The sequence below is a fragment of the Brassica oleracea genome, chromosome C4 (assembly GCF_000695525.1).
Source record: "Brassica oleracea var. oleracea cultivar TO1000 chromosome C4, BOL, whole genome shotgun sequence".
NCBI lineage: Eukaryota > Viridiplantae > Streptophyta > Magnoliopsida > Brassicales > Brassicaceae > Brassica > Brassica oleracea.
This window is the reverse complement of record NC_027751.1, coordinates 18,997,090-19,021,208: the sequence shown is the minus strand read 5'-3', so window position 1 is coordinate 19,021,208 and position 24,119 is coordinate 18,997,090. Positions and strand designations below refer to the sequence as shown.

At 39.5% G+C, this 24,119-nt stretch overlaps 1 pseudogene; it reads right to left on the bottom strand.

Moving 5' to 3' along the window:
• Positions 1-538: 538 nt before the first annotated feature.
• LOC106341629 lies at positions 539-24,119 on the bottom strand (annotated as a pseudogene).

Genomic DNA, 24,119 nt, shown 5'->3' with positions numbered 1-24,119 from the left:
TTTTGCACAAACAAATGAGAAAAGCGTCTTCCATCTATAATGTTGGCTTCTTATATAAAGTAAAGTCAAAATGTGATCTTAGTGTAATGCACTCATTTTCAATACATCAACTGTAAAACGAACACAACTATTGGTTCCGATCTACCATCGAAAGCTGTTGCTATTTCCACTGCAAAACACACACCTTTTGATACAGTGATGAATTTCTTCTGATTAATCAGTGCACCATGTTCAATACAAGAAGAGATCTTCAAGGTAGCTACATTTTTACGATAACCTCTTAAGAAACCATCTGCGCAGTAAGTTATATATGTGACATGTGAAGGACAGATATGGAGAGAAAGCAAAGAAGAGATGACACATGCACAAACATAGTTCATATTCTCCCACTTTTCATTAGAGCAATGCAAAGAAGAGATGGTGATACATCATTCCTTATTCTATTAACATTTACACATCTGCAAAGCCAAGCCATCAGAACAACAAAAACAGAGAGAAACCAATCAAAACAAAACAAGTTTCAGCAATCGTTGGCAAGTCAAAATAAGTGCACGCTCAAGAGATGCATAATTCTATTTTGGCGATATTTAAAGAAAAAGGTCACAAAATAGTGAGTACATAGTTAAAAAAAAAAAAAGCAAAACATAACACCAAACACTAAAATTAAGACGTCTCAGACATCATCCAGGCAAAATAATTTCAACAGAAGCAGTTTAGTCTACTTCCTCAATCTTGGGGCCAGCACCTCCGGTAGAAGGAGCTTCATCATCGTCCATTCCAGCGGCAGTACCACCTGCTTCACCACCAGCTCCTTGAAACATCTTAGCTATGATCGGATTGCATACACTCTCCAACTCTTTCATCTTATCTTCAAACTCATCTGCTTCAGCCATTTGGTTCCCATCAAGCCATTGGATTGCTTCCTCAACCGAATCCTCAATCTTCTTCTTGTCTGCCGCAGGAAGCTTCTCACCAATCTTGTCATCACAGATTGTGTTTCTCATGTTGTATGCATAGTTCTCAAGAGCGTTCTTGGCCTCCACCTTCTTATGTTCTTCATCTTCAGATTTGTACTTTTCAGCTTCTTGCACCATCTTCTCGATCTCGTCCTTAGACAAGCGACCCTTGTCATTGGTGATCGTGATCTTGTTCTTCTGGCCTGTGGTCTTGTCCTCGGCGGAGACATTAAGGATACCGTTTGCATCAATGTCGAAACACACTGTGATCTGCGGGACACCACGTGGAGCCGGAGGGATACCAGAGAGCTCGAACTTTCCGAGGAGGTTGTTGTCCTTGGTCCTAGCTCTCTCACCCTCGTACACTTGGATCAACACACCAGGCTGGTTGTCTGAGTAAGTAGAGAAGACTTGTTCCTTCTTCGTTGGGATTGTAGTGTTTCTCTGGATCAAGGTGGTCATGACTCCACCGGCTGTTTCAAGACCAAGAGAAAGAGGAGTCACGTCCAAGAGAAGAAGGTCTTGCACCATCTCATTCCCTTCACCGCTTAGAATAGCACCCTGAACCACAGCACCATAAGCCACAGCCTCGTCAGGGTTAATGGACTTGCAGAGCTCTTTACCATTGAAGAAATCTTGGAGAAGCTATTGAACTTTGGGGATACGTGTAGAACCACCAACAAGGACAACATCATGAACTGTGCTCTTGTCCATCTTAGCATCACGGAGACACTTCTTGACAGGCTCCATACACTTCCTGAAAAGATCCATGTTGAGTTCTTCAAACCTAGCACGGGTGAGAGCAGAATAGAAGTCAACTCCCTCAAAGAGAGAATCAATCTCAATGGTGGTTTGCGCGGTGGAAGAGAGAGTCCTCTTAGCTCTCTCACAGGCCGTCCTCAACCTCCTCAAAGCTCTGGGGTTACCACTAATGTCCTTCTTGCTCTTCCTCTTAAACTCTTGAACAAAATGGTTAACCATTCTGTTGTCAAAATCTTCGCCACCAAGATGAGTGTCTCCAGCGGTAGCTTTGACCTCAAAGATACCTTCTTCAATGGTGAGAAGAGAGACATTGAAAGTACCACCACCAAGATCAAAGATCAAGACGTTCTTCTCTCCAACACTAGACGCCTTCTTGTCCAGACCATAAGCAATGGCAGCTGCAGTGGGCTCGTTGATGATACGCATCACATTCAAACCAGCGATGACACCAGCGTCCTTTGTGGCTTGACGCTGAGAGTCGTTGAAGTAAGCAGGAACAGTGACAACGGCGTTCTTGATCGTAACACCAAGGTAAGCTTCAGCAATCTCACGCATCTTGATGAGAACCATGGAAGAGATCTCCTCGGCGGCGAACTGCTTCTCTTCTCCCTTGTAGTTGACGACATGGGTTTGTCGGCAGGACCAGGGATGATTTTGAAAGGCCATAGCTTCATGTCGCTTTGGACAGATGAGTCACTGAATCTTCGACCAATCAATCTCTTTGCATCTGTCACAATTAACGAATTCAAAAACAGAGTTAGTTCACACATTCAATTAGATCAATCTCTTTGCGTCTGTCATATTTAATATACATTGAAATCAGAACTAACGCATAACGATCATCCTATATATAAACCCTAAAAATCACAATCAGATAATCAATCTCTGTGCATCTGTCACAATTAACATAAATCGAAATTAGAACTGACACATGAATCCTAAGATTCAAAACCGATTGTGCAACTATGAACCCTAAAATTCACAACCAAGTATCGCTTGTGTTCAACTAGAACAGAGAATGAAGATGAGAATACGTACCGAAGACGGTGTTAATGGGGTTCATGGCGACCTGGTTCTTGGCGGCATCACCAATCAACCTCTCGGAGTCGGTGAAGGCAACGTAAGACGGTGTTGTTCTGTTCCCCTGATCATTAGCGATGATCTCAACCCGGTCGTGTTGCCAAACTCCGACGCAGGAGTAGGTCGTTCCGAGACGATACCGATGGCCGGACCTTCTCCTTTACCAGACATTATATCAGAGAAGTAGATGAAAGAAGCTTTGGGCGGCGAAGAGCGAATTAGGTTTCGAGTTTGTGGTGTTGGGAGAGAGCGCGAGGTTTGTTTATATAAGCACAAGGAGGCCTCATGTTTCCAGAATGTTCGATGACGTCTTATGGAAATTGTCTCACGAAAAAGGAGTAAAATGGAAATTGCACAAATCTGAAAAGTTAGAAAATTCCTTAGTCAGATAGGGAAACGTCTTACGTATTTTTTTTACTACAAAAAAATGGATAATAATTCATGATTGGTGATTTCAACAAGATTTTTTATTATTTTTGGGCTCTAAGTTCACCAACCAATAGGATTTCATTATTTCAAATTTGATATCTTTTAAAAAAGGAAAGAAAATATTGTCAAGTTATATTACGTTTTAAAATAATAAAAAAAATAGTAGTTAAAAAAAAAAAAATTTAAAAATATTTTAACGTCCCCACCAAAACACTAATCCCTAAACCCTTGGATAAATCCTAAACTTTAAGTAAAAACATTAAACACTAAACACTAAAACCCTAAACCCTAAACCCTAAATCCTAAACCCTCCATTGAGTGTTTTAGTGTTCAGTGATTTTGACGCACACTCGCCACTTTCCGTTTTTCTTTTTGACGACGACTGGGTTAGCGAGCCAGTCAGGATACCTCACCTCTGTTATGGATCCGACTTTGAGGAGTTTTTCGACCTCGTCGTTAACCGCACCAGCGCGTTCTGGTCCCAACTTTCGTCTCTTTTGTTTGAAAGGTTTGAAAGTTGGGTCGACGTTCAGCTCGTGACATGTGACCTTGATGTCAATCCCCAACATGTCCTCTGCGGCCCATGCGAACGTGTGCAAGTTCTTTTTCAGACAAGCTATGAGCTCGGTTTTGAGAGACTCGCTCGGGTTCGTGCCGATTTCCACGCAGCGATCTTGGAATGCTTCGTCTAAGCATATTGAGATTACATGCTCGCAGGACGGCTCGCGTTTTGCTTCTAAAGCTTCGGCTACTCATGATTGCCAAAAGATTTCAGTTTTATCTTGTTCTGTGGTGTTGTCAACGATAGACGATTTCTTTTTGTTTTGAGCCGCAAACTCGGCCGATGGTTTTTTTCGTTTTAATTTTGCAGCGAAGCAGACTCGCGAGATTTTCCTATCTCCCCAGATGGTCTCGATCCCGCGAGTGTTTGGGTCGTGGTTGCATGACAGGACTGGTTGCATGAAATTCAGCCATGGAGTTCCTATAATTGCGTTATACGACGTGGGTCGATCGATGACCAAGAACTCCACAATTTTCTTCATGCTGCTGACTTTAACCGAGAGGTTGATTGTGCCGAGAGTCATGGTAGCTTCCCCTGAGAGTCCTACTATCAGGTTTGGATCTTCCGCCATTTCGGATGGATTGATTTCCGTTCTTTCGAGTGTGTTTTTGAAGATAATATCGGCCGAGCTTCCAGTGTCGACTAATATCCTTGCGACATCGATATTCTAGATTGTAAGCTCGACGACAGGGAGATCATTGAGAGGTTTGATCGCATCGATCGTTGCTCTTTCCTTGAAGGAGATGACACTGCTGCCCGTTTGATTTGGCATATCGTGACTCAGTCGTTCGGTGATTTTTGAGTTAGAGAATCCGACCCCCCCTCCTTATAGCGCCAAACTGTGGGAACCGAAATTCGCAGTGTCGATTTCCGTAAAAATAAGGAAAGTTTGGAAAACCCTGATTCTCCAGAGGTCCAGGATTATCTGCGAAAACAAAGATGGAATCTACATACACTGTGTCGCATAAAGTGAAATTCCTGATATCCTATTTCATCGCCTTGTATCTGATTATGTTGGACATTTCACCACCTTCAAAACAGTTAAGAAAATTCTGCAAGCAGGGTTTTGGTGGTCAACCATGTTTCGCGACACTTATGCACACATAGCTAGATGTGATAGAGCCAACGAAGAGGAAAAATCAGCAAAAGACATGAATGAAACAGAATTTTATCCTCGAAGTAGAAGTTTTCGACTACTGGGGGATCGATTTTATTGGCCCTTTTCCCTCTTAATATGGGAATAAATACATCTTAGTTGCCATTGACTATGTGTCCAACTGGGTTGAAGCAGTGGCTTCCCCAACGAATGACGCAGCAGTTGTCGTCAAACTTTTTTAAAACATCATTTTTCCGAGAAGTAGTGTTCCTAGAGTAGTGATAAGTGATAGTGGTTCCCATTTCCTTAAAAGAACATTTGAAAATTTGCTCAAGAAGCAAGGATTTCACCACCGAGTTGCCACTACTTATCATCCTCAAACGAGCGGACAAGTAAAAGTTTCCAATCGGCAAATAAAGCAAATCCTAGAAAAGACTGTAGGAACCACGAGAAAAGACTGGTCAAAAAAGCTGGACAAAGCACTATGGGCCTACAAAACAGCCTTCAAAACACCTTTAGTGACAGAACCGTTCCATTTACTTTACAGAAAAACTTGTCATTTATCGGTTGAGCTAGAACACAAAGCATCTTGGGCAGTAAAACTGATCAACTTTGACATCAAGCCAGCTGATGAAAGGAGATTGATTCAAATTAATGAGTTAGATGAGATTACACATCTTGCGTATGAGAATTCAAAGATATACAAGGAAAAGGCGAAGGCCTACCATGACAAGAAAATCATCTTCAGACATTTCGAACCGAACGACCAAGTGCTCTTGTACAACTCCCGTCTGACACTTTTTCCTGGAAAACTTCGTTCCCGATGGACAGGCCCCTATACGATAAAAGAAGTACGACCTCACGGAGTCATTACTTTAGTGAGAAACAAAGGAAATGAATTCGCAGTGAATGGACAGAGAGTAAAATATTACGGGACGGAAGCATTTGTCCCAGACAGTCAAATTCTTCTATTGGATCCTCCAATCGCCGATTAGTTTCGTTTGAAAGTCAAGCTTACGACTTGAAATAAGCGCTGAGTGGGAGGAAACCCACTAACTTATTTAGAAAATTAGACTTAGATTTTAGATCTTTCTCAATAAAAATAAAAACTAAAACTAACTAACTAAAATAACTTTCACTTTAAAACTCCAACATCAATCGACATAGAGCGTGGAGTTTTAAAGTAAAATAATTTCACTTTAAAATTCCAACATCGATCAACACTGTACGCTCTACGTCGATCGATGGTCGCTGTCGAGTCACAGACCTATTTAAGTCGACACTACATCGATTTCACCCTAAAATCGTGAAAACTCTCCGAAACTTTCACCCATCGATTTCTCTCTCATTTCTCATCCGTTTTTAGCCGTTCTTGAGCCTAATCCACTTGATTTTCACTTCTCTAGCTGTTTATCTCACTAAATCAACCGATTTATAAGGTATGACTTTGAAATCTTCAAACTTTAAGGTTTTCTAAGGTCGATACTTGTGATGAACTAGAACTCTTAATTATGGTTCAATCTAACAATATTAGGACTGCTAGACCTATGGGAAACGAGTTTCATACTGAATTGTGTGACCATTGTGTTATATGGAATCGAATTGCTATGGTTGAATTTTTGCAGGTTTCGCGACTGAACCGTCGATCGACAACACGATATATCCATCGATCGATGGTTCACTCCCGATGACGATTGATGTCGACACTCGTGTGTCGATCGATATCGATCATTGTTTCATCCTCCTAGCTAATTTTGCAATTTCCTCTTGTGTTCTTTGTTTGCAGATGACCGACAGAGAGAGGAGAACCAAGAGATGTTTAGATCGTCCTAGCAGCTCCAGCACACCACCACCACCTCCGGAAACGGACAGCAATCCTTGGATGAGGGAAGGGGAAGGAGAACTCCTTGGGACCTTTGGCATTATGCCGACCCTCACGCTGCTGTAAAGGACATCAAATGCACTCACCGTGAAATCAGAGATGCGTGGGACGACTATGACAGCTTGTTCTACTATGAGTGGCTGAAAGTCACCATCGCACCCACTCGTTTCATCGACTTGGCAACTATACCGATACTTGGGCTAGAGACGGATTTGGAGGAGATGATCCACGAGTTGGGTTTGGGAACCATGGCTACACGCTCTTACGACTTGTATCCCGAGCTGGTGAGACAGTTCATGGCTACTGTGAAGGTCTACTACTCTAACGAGAGAGTGAAGAGGGTGCACGAGGGCACACTGACTTTCTTCATCCGAGGCATCAGATACAAGATCCCTCTCCTCACACTCTGTGACATCTATGAGTTTATTCATGAGCCCACATGTTGCGTCGTCCCTCCCTTTCTCAGACAGTCAGAGTTCTGGGCACACTTGGCATCTGGCCATTTCGACTCAGGCACAGCCACTCAGACCGATATCCACCATCCCACCGTGCGCTACTTCCTCAAGTCCTTGCCAACACACTGTTGTGCAAGATGGAACCAAACAAGGTTCGGGTACAGGAGCTCACACTGCTTTTCTACACGGTTAGGAATCTGGTTCCGTTGGGTGAGATCTCAGAGCCGTCGGACGATCTGTGGCCCACCCTCGGGGCTGTGTTTGCTGAGCACTTGGCGAAGCTGAAGATGAAACCAATCGGAGGAAAGGGACGGAAGAAAGAGACAGTAGGGAATCTTCTTACTCCGGTCTCATGCACATTGGGATCACTCTGGATCAGGCCACGGTCAGTAGGGACCGAGCATACACGGACACTGCGCATCTGACATATGCGCAGTGGCTCAAGGACGAGTGTTTCTGGAGTTTCAGAGACGGCGCAGGTACACACTTGCTAGAGTTGCCTCAGCAGACGGTTACAGTTTTTCAAAGCGACATCTATAGACTCAAGTTCCATCCAGACCCGCTTCTCCTCCGCAACCCAGCCAAGAATACCTCGCAGAGTTCCCATGCCTCGAGCCGCCAGAGCATCTGCACGGTCCCAGCCAGAGACCCCTGCCTTCCCACACATCCCAGACATTCTCATGTGCGATCATGGAGACTTCCAACGCGTTGTTGTGGTAGCTCTTCACGCCATCTGTGCGAGAGTGTCAGAGTGTCGCTGCGTCACGAGAGGGACTGTGCGCACACGATCTCCATCAGCTGCAGGACCATCACGCCAGCGAGACGACGATGACTCCGACGAGGACACCGATGAGGATTAGTCTTCATCTTTCTATCCCTTAGCTACTATGTTTTCTTTTTATTTTCAGACAATTTGGATTTGTGTTTGCACTTTTATTATTATGCTATGACTTGAGACTATTTATCTGCTGATCTTTATGTGTGTTTGGATTGTCTAACAGAGCTAACATGGCTGAATGATCTGATGAGTTAGGCCACAAACACGCTACTTACGGTGCAGAATTTTCTGTCTCAGTACCGTCGATCGACACCAAGGTCACGGTGGCGATCGATACCAATGTCAGAATGGCGATCGACACCAAGATCACGGTGGCGATCGACACTTGAGACAGACCGGTACGAAATTTCTTCTTAAAGTCTAGCATCAAATTAGTACTTATGATTTATTTCCCTAACCAATTTTGGACTATCTAACACTGGGGACAGTGTTGCTTAAGTCTGGGGGAGGTAACTATTAACGTTATATTATATGCTGAGATTATCAAAAAAAAAAAGAGTTTTCAAATTAAGTTTTATTGAGTCAAGAAAGGGACTATGATTTTATACGATTTGACTACTTCTCTAACCACTTTCTAGCACCATCTAGATTTACTAACTGCATGATGTATTAGATAGAAACACCGCAGTGTATCACTTTATGCTCACATCCACACTTGCTAAGAATACCTGGAGAAACCAAAGCTGATCTCCAACCGTAACTTAATCTACTTGCTTGTCTTGGGGCTTGGAATACATTGGATCAAAGTGCTCTTGTAAGTCTGGAAGGTATTAAACTTAATGTCCCTAGTTTTCTCTCCACCTCTCTTTAGCATCAATAGTTACAGAAGATTGAGATGATTTCTTGCGGTTTAGAGGGGTAGGAGTGTTTCATGCGACCCCATTATTCTACTCTAGTAAAATGATCACACATTGATTGGAAGCGAGGGGTAGATACATTATCGATGACCCCACTATTCGCCTACAACTTTGCAAAGTAAAAAAGAAAAAAAGAAAAAAAAAATCGATTCAGAAAAGAGAGAAGAGAGAGGGAGAATTAGAAAGCTTTACCTATAGATCCAGATACTTGCTTAAGTTTATTTCATGTTTTTAGTGATTGATATTCCCAAGATATAGCCTACACAATTACTTTATGCAGAAATGAGGTCAGTAGAGGAGTATGTCAGGAGCTAATAGTTGAGTTGTGTGATTGTATGGTATGGTGACTAAGCTAGTGTGTAGTACATTGAAAAAATCCCAGGTCAGTAATGATTCACTTCCATCTATCATAATTGCAGAAGTGAGAATAGTTATTCTAAATCATGTGAGTCCATGTTGTTTTCAAACCTTTCTCAAACAATAGTTCTATGTTTTGCTTGAGGAGAAGCAAAATGATAAGTCTGGGGGTGTTGATATATCATGGATTTTACCTACTTTTGACCATGATTTATATATTTTTTCAAAGTCTTTTATATGCATTTGGAGTCTTTTCAGAGCTTTTACATGTTTAGGTACCCACTTGGGGAAAACTGTGTTTTTGGAGTGTTTTGGAACCTTTTTGAGGAGTTATGCTAAAATCACTAAGGCATATCGATTATTGAGGATAAACATCGATCGACAGATCATTTCCACAATCGATCGACAGAGCACCAGCGATAACGATCGACGGCGAGCCATCCGCGAGAACAACATTTAAGGAAATCACAAGTTTTACCCAAAACTCCAAGTTATTGCACTATAAGTCCATGGCCGCATGTTAGGCTATTTATTGGGGTTTTGTATCATTTTAGAGGCAGATCTTCTGGAGACCTCTTCCACCATTGTCACACACTTGAAGAGAAGGCATACTTGATAGCTTGGAGAGCTTAGGATAGGAGAGAGATCTTAACTTCATAAACAGGAAAGATCTTGAACTCCCTTGTTTCTTTACTCTGTCTTGTTACTTCTCATACTCATTTCATTTAAGTATTATTCAGACCATCATGACCATGTTTTTATGAATATGTCTGAGTAGTCTTACTGTTAAATTAAGGTTTTTCAAAGGGTGATCTATGTATTGCTAATATGAGTTGTTAGGATATTTTAATATTTCTTCATCTAGTTGCTCTTAATGCTAAGTCTAGGATTGATCACTCTAAACTTAGATCTTAAGTTTAACTAGCACAAGCAGAAGCTTGGTTAATTGCCTGAAACTAACTAGTATGATCTGATTGACTGGATACACACGGAAGTTGGTCCAGAAGATTAGAGAACCTATTCAAACCTGTTCGCAAAGCGTGCTAGAAGGAACGTCGATCCACAACTCCATAGTTGTATCGATCGATGGTCTGAAAGGTGTATCGACCAATATTCATATAGAATCGTCGATCGACACTTTCTCAAGATCAACAAGCAACAGTTGCGATCTTAGATCTAGACATTAGATAGTCTAAACAAGCGGAAGTTGATAGATTATACTTAAATTTGAGTTTGAGAACATATAATTTATAATTCCTAATTAACTAAACTAAATTGCATACTTGTCACAGATGAAAATCATCCCAAATCTAGCTCTTTCCCAAACAGTTTACAGCCTAAAAACATTTCAATCGAATAACCATTTTGTTCAACCATTTTGTTCAACCATTTTACTGCTTTAACCATAATCGTCTAGCTTTACTTCGAAAGCTACAAATCTATTGTGTAATCTTAGATTCTATGTGGATTTGATCCCTAAGTATTACAACTGAACCTCTTATTTGAGAGAGTACAAATCACTCATTAGGGTAATTTGAGTGATATCATCACCCAAACTGCAAACTTTTATTTTGAATCCAGCTACTTAAAACGTTGTGTTTTGACGACTTGTTGAATCTCCTTATGTTCCAAAAGAATCATGGCATTGAGAAGACTTACTGGTACTGCGGTTTCCTCTGTGACTAGGATTTTCTTTATCAATACCCGAATGCTCAGGAACAATCTTGTGAAACATTTTTGAATTTGTCGGTACAGACGGTCTTAGGTAGCTGGTTCCTTCTTCTGCTTCATTTGCTTTCACTTTACTCCTTTTCTGATTACTCTCGCATCCGTAAGGTCTGTAGCATCTTCTTCATTCTCCTTAACACTACTTTCTTCCCCCCCCCCCATTATCAATTCTCCATTGTCATCGACACAATCCAAAGCTGCATATCGAGAAGGTGTTGCTATCTTCACCTGTCCATACTCAAGTGACTTAGGTTTTTGACTTCTACTTGTCTTCCCAGGAGATACATCTTCCCATTCTTTGACAACTTCTCCTTCTTTTATTTTATCCTTTGGAACTTTCTCTACAGCCAGTGCATTTTTTTCAACATCATTCTCTGTTGAGGTCACTTCCTCTCTCACCTCCTTCGCTTTGTACCCCTCTTCTATGATTTCATTAACATTCTTCGATGGTTATTCCTTCTTGTTTATTATACAGACCTTCTCTAAAAGTCCCCATTTTCCACAAGTATTGCATCAAACAGGTAGCCAAGGGTAAATAAACACTACCAATGAGGACTTGCCATTCTTGGTGAAGTTTATTTTCGTTGGCAGCTCCTTTGATAAGTCAACGTTAACAAATATTAATGCAATCTTGAAGTTTGAACATGATGCTGTCTCAGGATGAAGCTTAACCGGATGACCTACTGCACTTGTGATGAAGCTTAAGCCCTCCCACGAGAACATATTCATCGGTACATTCGTGAGGTGGACCCAACGTGGAATGGATTTAACTTCGGGTTTCTCTGCAAGTTCATCTGGAGTCCATTTCGTTACCACTAAAGGTATGTTACCTATGCTTCATATACCCCTCCTTATGATTCGAGCCCTCATTGAAGCATCTGAGACTTTGAACTTCATCATTGTGGAACCAACTTCGTAAACCTCCACTGGTTTTCCTTTACCTCCATCTCTCTAGATTTTATTCACTACGGCATGGATTCGAGCGATATGAGGCGCTGTATCCAGAAACTTCCTGATCAAAAACTCCTCCCAGAGTGATGAATTCCTGATGAAGAGATTCAATTGTCCCTGATCCTTTTGAAGGAAGATCTGATGGTTTGAGAGTGATATGGATTGATTTTGATGGAGATAGGTTGTTTGATGGGATGATCTTCAGATCTGATCTATGGAATGATCAGAACTTGTGTAGATGTGTCTAAGATCAAGAGAATGAACTCTGATTTCGATCAAAGACAAGTTTTGCTTGCAGAGAATGAACTCCTAGCAATCGATGTTCAAAGATGAACAAAGGATTCACAGATTTAGAGAGATTTTTATAAAAAAAGGTGAATGTTTTGTTCTGAAACAAAAGAGAGTTTAAGTAGAGAAGAAGAAGGAAAACAAATAGTCTTAAATTGCAGAAATAAGAAAAAAACTTAATTAAAACTAAAATTCTCTTGAAAACTCAATAATAATTATTTTTGCTGACTTCTTGACTTGAATTTCGTGGTTGTCCATTCAGAAAGAGAGAATGGATCCTCAACTTGGATATTGATCTTCTTTTAGGCTGAGAAAGAGGCCTAAGTCATCCATGAGGCTGATCACATCTTTTCCATCTTGTTTGACATGTTCTTCATTGTCACTTGAGTGAGAAATAAGCCCAGCATGCTCCAATCCAGCCTCTGGTTCATCTTCACCATCCAGGCTTATCCTTTTTTTCATAGTCATCTGGCTCTGCAACACATGCCCTTGTTCGGATCAAAAACCAAACTTTCTTTCCCTATATCATGCAGCAAATGTTTCAGACCTTGATGATGCATATCAAAGTAAGTATTGTACACCAGAATGGTATCAAGGCACGAGATAACATGGTTCTTAAAGAACAATGTCAGAACAGGCACAAGTTCCTCATATTCAGAACACAAAAGATCAAGTTCAAACCGAGAATCTCTTAACCAAGGCTCAGCTTGCTTATCAAAGAAAAAATTGTAAACCAGAATATCATCAAAGCTTAAAACAACACAATTCTCAAGCAATGTTCTCAAAACATGCCAAGGTTTATCAGATTCAGAACACAAGATACCAAGTTTAAAAACAGAATCACAAATAAAATTGGTTTCATCTCTAAGTGATTTTGGTTTCTGAAAATTCCTAACGATAAACTCTTTCCAGACATGTGAGGAAGGAAAAAAATAACCAGTGGCTATTTTATGCTTAGAACAACTCAGAACAAAGCTATTTTCTTTGAAGACAAATGAATCAAACGATTTTCTAGAACAGATAACAAGCTGTTGCAGAATAAGCTCTAATGACTTTTCAGGATGTTGAAAGCTTTTGTTATGTTCCATAAACTGATCAAAACTCAAAACAAGACCAGGATTGATGTCACTATCACAGGAAAAACCTTTTTCTTCAGAAAATTTATCTGGTTCAAGTTTCTTAAAGGAATGAATCATGTTATCAAAAACAGAGTTTGAGACACAAAATTCTTTCACATTTTCAAGACCAAAACGTTTTACATCACTGGAACTAACCATAACAAACATTTCAGGCAGAGAATTAACCATATGAAGATCCTTACAGTACCCTTGAGAGTTCAAAGAGAGTGACTTAGCATCTGTTTCTGCTTCAATGTTGGGCTGCTCCAACACTTCTTCTGGTGGTGAACTCTTTTTTGCTTCTTCTGCTGAGTTTTCTTCTGAGACCTGAGACACTGAAACAAGGCTACTCGGTTGCACCGGTTCAAAAAAAGTTAGTTCATCACAGGTTTTATTTACAACAAGTTCAAATTGAGAAGAGAAAAGAGAAAACTCATTTTCTGTCTCATTTTCTTTTATTACCTTAGATGGCTCTCTTTTCAGCTCTTGGATAATCTGTTCCTGCTTGCTACAATTCCTTGGGTCAGTAGCCTTTGAGGAAGGTCGTGTGCTCTGTCTTTTGACCTTCTCTAAATCCTTGAATATCTGGTTAGACATATCAGTAATGTTTTGGGGACTACTTATCCGCTTAAGAGCTCCCCACAGCAACTCCTGATCATCACGACTATGGACAGGTTTTGTTTCTTCTCTGGACTGTTTAGATGGCCCTCTGCTCCTCCAAATAGGCGTGTCCAGCAGCCTCCCTGGTCGTGACCTTTCCTGCAACAAATCAGATTTGTTAAAACCCGATTTTTCTTTACTTAACAAGTATTGTCTTTTTTCTAGCAAACTCTTTGTGGAGGAACTGAATAGGTCAGGCTGTGGGTTTCTCTCAGGACGTCTAGTAGCACTGGATACATCCTGGCTACTCCTTTTGGTTTTAGCATCCTTCTGAACCTGAGAAACATTATCAAAGAAATCATCAGCATGTTTCTTTTGTAAAAAATCAGACTTTTTCATTCTTCTCATGATCTCAGAAATCATTGCTTCCATCTGAAATTTATTCAATTTCATAGTTGGTGCTCCTTTCTTTTACTGACATCCCCAGCCATGGTTTCCTGTTACAATCTCAACAAGAAAAAGTAGCACAATAACAGATAGCCAAAGCCTCACAAACTCTCAAGTGTTTCTCTCTGAATTTTTCTGTGTATTTTCTTTGTGAATCCAGTAGCTCAGCAACAAACAAAGATCAAACTTCAGAGAACAAACCCCAACCCCAAAACAGAAGAAAGAGATAGACAGATTGCATGATTTTTGTTTGCAAGAGGCATTACCACCAGGGTTGGATTTCTCTTCAGCCGGCTGAATTTCTCTTCAGCCAAGTTGGATTTCTATTCAACTTTTCTTTTTTTTTTTCTTTTTTTTTTAACATCTGGTTGGCCCTCTTGCAGATTATACAGATAGAAAGATAAGAGATTTCTGAGAAAATTGCAGAGAAAAAAAACAGATTCCCAAAAACAAAGAGAGAAATCTTAGAATCAAACCCAGATCAAGAGCCTTCGGATCTGCTCTGATACCACTTGATGAATCCCTGATGAGGAGATTTAATTGTCCCTGATCCTTTTGAAGGAAGATCTGATGGTTTGAGAGTGATATGGATTGATTTTGATGGAGATAGGTGGTTTGATGGGATGATCTTCAGATCTGATCTTTGGAATGATCAGAACTTGTGTAGATGTGTCTAAGATCAAGAGAATGAACTCTGATTTCGATCAAAGACAAGTTTTGCTTGCAGAGAATGAACTCATAGCAATCGATGTTCAAAGATGAAAAAAGGATTCCCAGATTTAGAGAGATTTTTATAAAAAAAGGTGAATGTTTTGTTCTGAAACAAAAGAGAGTTTAAGTAGAGAAGAAGAAGGAAAACAAAAAGTCCTAAATTACGAAAATAAGAAAAAAACTTAATTAATACTAAAATTCTCTTGAAAACTCAATAATAACTATTTTGGCTGACTTCTTGACTTGAATGTCGTGGCTGTCCATTCAGAAAGAGAGAATGGATCCTCAACTTGGATATTGATCTTCTTTTAGGCTGAGAAAGAGGCCTAAGTCATCCATGAGTCTGATCACATCTTTTCCAGCTTGTTTGACATGTTCTTCATTGTCACTTGAGTGAGAAATAAGCCCAGCATACTCCAATCCAGCCTTTGGTTCATCTTCAAGCTTTGCATTCAGCCATCCAGTCTTATCCTTTGTTTCATAGTCATCTGGCTCAACCATGGTTGCATCACAGAGAGTGTTCGCATTTACAACTACTTCATCAGGGATCTCCACATTGAGTTGACCTAATTCTGAATTTGTAATGTAGAGATTGTTTTCTCATCACTTTTTTTCTCCCGAGCCACTTGAACCCACGAAGCAGCTTTTGGAGCAACCTTTTCCTGATTCTTCATATCCTTTCCCAAATATGCTATCTCTTGCAGCGAACCATTCTGATCTTCTCCACCACCCAAATCTGACCCTGATGTGTCCAGCGGATCCGCCGAAATTGATATGCCATGGATTTTACCCACTTTTAGCCATGATATATAAGTGTTTTTAAATACATTATAGTTGTTTTGGAGTCTTTTTAGTATGTTTTCAGGTTTAGGTACGTTTTGGAGGAAAGTGGTGATTTTGGGGTCTTTTGGAGCTTTTTGAGTGGAGAACTGCACTGATGTGTCAGATGTTTAGATATGGATGAAGATCTTTCCACGGTAAGATTGAGCTGATATTTTGCCATAAAGTAGATCTTTGAGTTAGCAATCAGCATCCTGTATCAGAAGTTATTTCTGTTTTACTGAAGAGTGGTCAGTCTGTCTCGCGAGAGAGAATTGTCGAGGAGATGAAGGGATGTCGACCGACGGTGCACCCTTGGTGTCGATCGACGGTGCACCCTTGGTGTCGATCGACGGTGATTCCAAGACACGGGCCAAGCATGTTTCAAGGCCGACTTAAGCCCAGAAGCAACTACAAATCATAAGAATACCCATGGACGATCTAAAACCCTATTTATGTGTTTTCTAAGCCATTGTTGACGGCTACGCTTTATTCTACTCATTGTTCTCAGTAAGGAGAGAAGGGAGGAACTCCTTCAGAGTCCTCTTGGAACTCCTTTGGTTTTCATATTTTATTCTATTGCAATTTCATCTATTCATCTATGATTTTTGTGACAAACTTCATGTCTGAATAGATCCACCTGTTAGATTTCGGGTTCAGATAGTCATGAGGGATTAGCCCAAATATAGAATTGCTAAATTGTGAGGATATGAATCAATTAAATTGTTCTTAATGCATGTGTTCTAGAATAGCTAACTAGGACCTTCTCTATAGATAGTATGCTGCAAGTGGAAGTTTGGTTATTTGTCTGATTAGTTTAACTTGTGCTAGGATTGCTAGAAACAAGCGGAAGCTGATTTAGTTAAACCTAGTGAACACATCAAACCCATGCGATAACGCTCCCTGGATGGTTCATCGATCGACAACTCGCTAGTTCCATCGATCAACGGGTTGAAAGGTGTATCGATCGGTACCCCGTTATTGGAATCGATCGACACTTTCTCAGGACCAACAAGCGACAGCTCAGGTCCTAGATCCGGCGATAGATAGTCTAAATATACGAAAGTTGATGGACTATTATAATTGTTTGAGTTCTAGAATATCCATATATACTTAGCATATATATCATTATATTCCTGATTGTCTGAATAGAAACCCTAAGTCTAGCAAATCATCCTTCCATCAAACAACTCAGGGCCGGACTAGTTTTGCGGTTGGTAGCGGTTGACAGCGTTTTGAAACAATCATACAAATCGCTACAAACCGCTCCGAACCTCTTAAAATCAAAAGCTGGTTCCAACTAGCTTTTGCGGTTGCTGGTGGAAAAATAAATATAAAATTATTTTCAAAAATATTTTAAAATTTTAAAATTAATATTTTAAAATTTTAAAATTAATATTTTAAAATTTTAAAATTAATATTTTAAAATTTTAAAATTAATAAAATTAATATTTTAAAATTTTAAAATTAATATTTTAAAATTAAAATTAATAAATTAAAATTAAAATTTTAAAATGGAAATATTATAAATAAAAATATATGCATATTTTATATCTTAATTAAACTTCACAAACTGTATCATAATTTGTTTTATAAAAAAATTAAACTAACTATTTATTAGAATTTTTAAACATTTATATACACGCATATATAAAGATGGGTAATTCTCCTAAATAGACTATTTTCAAGTTTTGATCGCAAAAATAGATCACAAGGAGAAAAATGACCAAAATGTTTCATTTAGTAGGTAAAAGGACCCTAATACCCTAAATATATAAAAAATAAAAATAAAAAATAAAATAAAAAAAAAATAAAAATTTTTTTTTATAATTTTAGATTATATGTTTTCAAATTCGAACTTTTTTTATAAAAAAAATTTTCGAATTTTTTTTTTTATTTTTTTTTCAAAATTTCTTTTTGTAATTCGAAAATACTTTTTGAAACTATTTTTAAATTTTTTATTTTCAAATTTTTAATATTTATTTTTTATTTTATAAAATTTTAAATCTCAATCACAAATCTCCACCCCTCAACTCTAAACCCTAAGGTTTGGATTAGTTAACCCTAGAGGTATAAGTGTATATTTACCTCTTTAATGAAACATTTTGGTCATTTTGATCCTTAGGATCTATATTTGTGACATAAACTTTTTTAGTGCTATCCTAGGGTATTTCCCTATAAAGATATACACATATATAAAACAAAATAAAATATATTTATTTTTTTAATATAAATCTTCAAAACAAATTTTATTAAAATTATAACTTTCAACTAATTTAAAATTTTTATAAATAAAAATTAATTTTTTTATTAGTCATATTATATTGATAATTATTATATTTTACTACAATAGTATGTTTTTTGTTTTCTATAATGTTATAATAAGTTAATATGAGTAATTTATTATTAAACTGCTGCAATATCTTATAATCAACCAGTCACAAATATCCCGCAAACGCAGCAATTTTCAAACGTTGTACCAGTCATACAAAACACTTAATAACGCTTGAAACCGCAACCACCTGCATCCGCAAACTCCCGCATCCGCAACCGCAACTGTTGCGTTTAAACCAGTCGGACCCTCAATCAATCAACCGAGCAACTACCTTGCTCACCACTGCTATTTAATCATATAACTATTAGATCTATTGTGTGCCCTAGCTCCCTGTGAATTCGATCCCTACGTGCTACAATTCAACCTCTTGTTTGAGAGAGTACAAATCACTCCTTAGGGTAATTTAAGTGATATCAGAAATCATGCTGGAAATCCTAGTCGTCTTTTCCCTTTAAAATTTCCTTTTGGTCAAGCTTACCAAAACGGTGCGTTTCAGTTCTTAGCGAATCGTGGCTCTTCCCTTTCGATCTATTCAACAAGTCACCAATTAACCTAAGGACCGGCCATAGTTAGACTAATCACTTAAAACTGTCCTATAATCAGTATGTGGCACATGCCCCACGCTTCAACAACCTAGGTCTGCCCCTTGTTACAGCCCGGAAAACCCGACACAAGATCTAAAATAGTTTATTTCGTAGAAAAGCTCGATAACTGTCCAAAGATAAAAACTCGATTTAGTTCGAAGGTCACGCCAGGATGAGTTCACATTTTCTATAAAGCCCAATCATTACACAAAGACGTTTATCAATTTTTATCCTGTTTAGATAAGACAGGATGAGGTGCAAAATTCAATTGTTTCCTCCGTGTGAAAAAATCAAAAGGCCCTTTAAGTATGTAAATGCTATGGGTAGTGTTTCGTCATTTCTGCTTATGGTTAAAGCTTACTGGGACTCTACGGTGGACTTATTTCACTACATCAGCTATGTACAGATTCTCTAAAAAGCTGAAGAACTTGAAGCCGCTAATTAGAGAGCTAGGTTTGGAGGAGTTGGACAATTTAACGAAAAGAACTAAGGATGCTTATGGAGATTTGTGTGAGGAGCAAACTGCTACTTTAGCTAGTCCGTGTGATGTAACTATCCAAGAAGAAGCTGAAGCTTATGGAAAATGGTTACATGTAGCAAGTCCGGAAGAGGATCATCTGAAGCAGAGAGCTAAGCTACACTGGTTAGAAGTAGGGGATCAAAATAATAAGACTTTTCACCGAGCCATTAGATCGAAGCAGGCTCAGAACTTGATAAGGGAAATCAGATGTCAAGGTGGTAATGTAGTTAACACTCATGAGGAAGTTAAGAAGGAGGCAGAAAGATTCTTTAAGGAGTTTCTCAACCGGTGTCCAGCTAACTATCAGGGTACTTCTGCGGAGGATTTGCAAGATTTGTTTACCTTTAGATGCTCTTCTGAAGATTGTCGGCTATTAGAAGCTGAAGTCTCCGATGAGGAAATTTGCAAAGTTCTTTTTGTGATGCCTAATAACAAATCCCCAGGGCCAGATGGGTTTCCTGCAGAATTGTTCAAGTCTACGTGGTCAGTCTTAAGTAAAGACTTTATTGTCTCGGTGCAATCTATTTTCAGATATGGGTTTCTCCCTAAAGGAGTAAACTCAACAATTCTTGCATTGATCACCAAAAAACTGGACTCCCTTGAGATGAAGGACTATAGACCGATAGCGTGTTGTAACGTTCTCTACAATGTGGTTTCAAAAATCTTAGCAAACCGTTTGAAGCAACTACTTCCTCGAATAATTATGGAGAACGTTCTACTAGCCTCTGAACTCGTCAAAGACTATCATAAGGATACAGTCAGTCCAAGGTCCGTTATGAAAATTGATATTTCTAAAGCCTTCGATTATGTGCAATGATTGTTTGTGTTGGAAAGCTTGATAGTACTTGGATTTCCAGAGAAATTTGTCCACTGATAAAGCTATGCATCACCAGCCCCTCTTTCTCGGTGCAAGTGAATGGAGATTTGGCGGGTTACTTTCAAAGTTCCAGAGGCCTCCGTCAGGGTTGTTCACTCTCACCGTACGTATTCGTACTGTGTATGAATGTGCTATCTCTGAAACTGGATAAAGCGATACTTGAGAGGAAGTTTAAGGTTCATCCGGGTTATCAAAAGCTTTCTCTCACTCATCTCTGTTTTGCGGACGACCTAATGGTCTTTGTAGAAGGCTCCAAGGATTCGGTACAGGGTGCTCTTTCTGTATTTGAAGAGTTTGAAGTCTGGTCGGGATTGAGCATAAGTGTGGAGAAATTCACAATTTATATGGCAGGGATATCAGTTGATGAAAAGAGAAGTATCTTGACGAACTTCAAGTTTGCTGAAGGAGAGCTTCCTGTACGTTATCTGGGGCTTCCGCTCATGACTCAAGCAATGAGAACGCAAGACTACTATCCTCTACTGGATCACATTCGAAATAAGATAAGCTCTTGGACTTGTCGATTTTTGTCATATGCTGGTAGGCTACAGCTCATAAACTCCGTGCTTATTAGCATTGTCAATTTCTGGATATTTGTGTTCAGTATTCCTTGTAGTTGTATTAAAGAGGTGGAGAAAATTTGTTCGGCATTTCTATGGACTGGGCCAGTACTCAAATCTTCTAATGCTAAGGTAGCTTGGAAGGTGATTTGTAGTATCAAGAGTGAAGGAGGTTTAGGGATCCGAGAATTGAGGGACGTAAACAAGGTATATGGCCTTAAGTTGATTTGGAGAATGTTATCTGGTGTTTCTTTATGGGGAAAATGGATCCAAGTTAACCTACTGGAAGGAAAGAGCTTCTGGGCAGTGAAGTCAAATCCGTAAGTGGGGTCGTGGATGTGGCGGAAGATATTGAAGTTAAGAGAAGTGGCTAAACTGTTCTATAAGAAGGAGATTGGTAATGGAAGACACACATTGGTATGATCACTGGTCTGAGAAAGGTGTGCTCTCTGATTTGCTGGGTGATAGAGGAGTCATTGATTTGGGCGTGGGTAAAGGCGCAACGGTCGAAGAGGCAGTGATGTGTATTCGGAGAAGAAGAAGGCATCGTATGAGTGTTCTAAATGATCTTGAAGATGAGTTAAGAGATATTAGGAGCAGGCTCAATACTGATGTAAAGGACATGAGTATCTGGAAAGGGAAGTCGGTCTATAAGCTGAAGTTTTCCACTCAAGAAACTTGGAAGCAGTTGAGAGTAAGTTTTCCTTCATGTTCTTGGGCCTGTGGGATGTGGTTTTCCCAAGCTACTCCCAAATTTGCTTTTATGGCGTGGTTATCCTCTAGAGATAGATTGTCGACATTGGACAGAGTGGTAAAATGGAGTCAAGGGACTGATACTACTTGTGTTCTTTGTAAATATGCGCAAGAGTCGAGGAATCATCTCTTTTTTGAGTGTGTTTACACGACTCAAGTTTGGGAGTTTATAGCAAAAGGTATATTGGGTAGCTCGTATACAAATCATTGGTCGGAGATCATGGAGATTATCACAGATTCATCAAGGGAGAAGAAGAGTATGTTCTGTATAATGTACTCTTTTCAAGTAGTTCTTTATGCGGTGTGGAGAGAACGTAATAAGATCAGGCATGGAAATAAGTTGTTGCCTTTAGGGGTGCTTAAAAGAATGCTTGACAAGAGTATCAGAAACAACAAGGGAATCAAAAGAACGGAGGAGTTGATGCAATTTTGGTGTGATACTAGGTTGTAAAGTGTGGAGTTTCTTTGATTTTTCTAAAATAAACAGGAAGCATTAGATGTAATAAAGCTTTTTTTATGAATAAATTTAACATTCATTCAAAAAAGAAAAAAGATAACCACACGATAGTTTCCTACTCCAAAAGATATAATGGGTTTCCCTTCTCCTTCTCTAATCTGAAACACTTTCTTAGTCTCTCTCTCTCTCTCTCTCTCTAAATCTGTACATAAAAATCGCCAAAAGCCAAAGAAGTAGCCTTTGACGATTTTAGTTCCCAGCTTCAAGAAATAGGCTGAGTTCCACATACCTCTCCTGTGAAGACGACCTTGAGTCTCTCCGACCTGTTATGCTCAAGCTATCCTCGTTCTGTGGTGCAAGCAACAAAGCACCACTGCGTTCTTCAGTCACAGCCCTATCATCTTCATCCATGTCCCTTCGACCTCTCAGGGCCATTGAATCTGACACCGGGAAGTAGACAAGCAAGCAAATGGAAACAACGCAAAAGCAGAAGAGGGACAAGAAGGCCAAGAAGGAAAGGGCTTCGAATAAAATCCTGTCTGCTCTTGTGAGTACCGACAAACAGAGCATAACAATCCTCAACGGAAGGAAACTGGAGACAGAAAATATCAAAGTGTATACTCTCTTCTGCAAACGCTTATTGATCACCAGTGTCAGTATCTGTCTTCCAAGCCAGAACAAGTAAGCTGTTAGTACGGCTGCAAACACACCGAGGAGAATGGTACTCAAAAGAGGATACGTGCATAACGCAACCTGGTCGTGATCTATAGTGACTCGGGAATAGGTTCTTGTTAAGTCGTGTGGCAGCTTTACATAAGAGCCACTACCATCGTTTAGGCGTGACTCGGATAAAACAACCGCAAGTTGAAGAGCAAGAATCGGTAGACAATACAGAATAATATAGCCTGCCGTGTTCCTGTTCCATTTCCCACTCATAGCCCCTGAATCCATCTTCAAAGGAGCACGCAGAAGAAACATGAGTGCCAGAAAGAGGCAAGGCTCTGCAAACCCAAGATTCGAAACGATGTACCACTTGCAGACGTTTTCTTGCCATGTCGGATCCAACCCACTCAATAGCCTTCTGTGGCGCCTAAACAAACTCAACCGGAAAATCTCACCAACAGCCCACCAGATAGCAAAGCAAATGAAGATGATGCGAATAATCCAAGGACCGGTGAAGTAACCAAGCTGAATAAAGCCTTGCTTACGAACGTGAGACTGGAAGTAGGAGTAAGCGATGCAAAGGAGACCGAGGAGAATAAGCAGAGCGACTAGACAGATGGTCAGCACGCCGAATGCATCGGGAACTAATCTTGTCAGGGGCATCACCCAAAAGACTGTTTCCACGCATGCTCTCTACCAGCATGGATGCACAAAAGATATCTCGCAGCAGTATATGTGATTTTCTCTCCAAAACAATTATTTTTTAAAGATTAGCAACTACTCATCGAAGGAACACCCACAATTCAGCTCAGATCACCCGATAGAACTTTTTGTGATCTTGACTCTAGCACTTGATATGTGTGTTACCTACATAAACAGAACAAAAAGAATGGATCAGAGAGGTCCCAACATTATATTATTACAAATCTCTACTTGTTAATTATTCCACATAGGTAATGAAAGCAAGAATCTCGCTAACGAAAACATTTCATAAAAGCAAAGCACTAACGTCTTTAAGAAAACGAAAGGTAATTCCACTAACGTCTGCATATAATCGATAAGTCAAAAAGGTTTGATAACATGTTCTCATCATTTTTTAACATAGATTTTTCATTACAGAACCAAAGTCAATACGCGAGAGAATCATTTTAAGCGAATAATGCAAGTAGGAAAATATAAATATAACCAGATCCAACGAAAGGATTCGATAAACGGTAACACGAATAAAAAATTCATCAAACAAAAATTCGCAAGGAAGGATGAAATTAGAGAGCTTACAAGGAGGAAAATCTGGATCCAAAGAGTTAGAACGGGGAAGATCTGAGCGATTGTAGAAAACCCTAAGAATCGGAGAGAGAGGTTAAGGAATGAAGGGTAAACAGAGGGAGAAGAGAAAAAAGAGATAGAGAAGGACGAGCGAACAAAAAAAAATAGAGA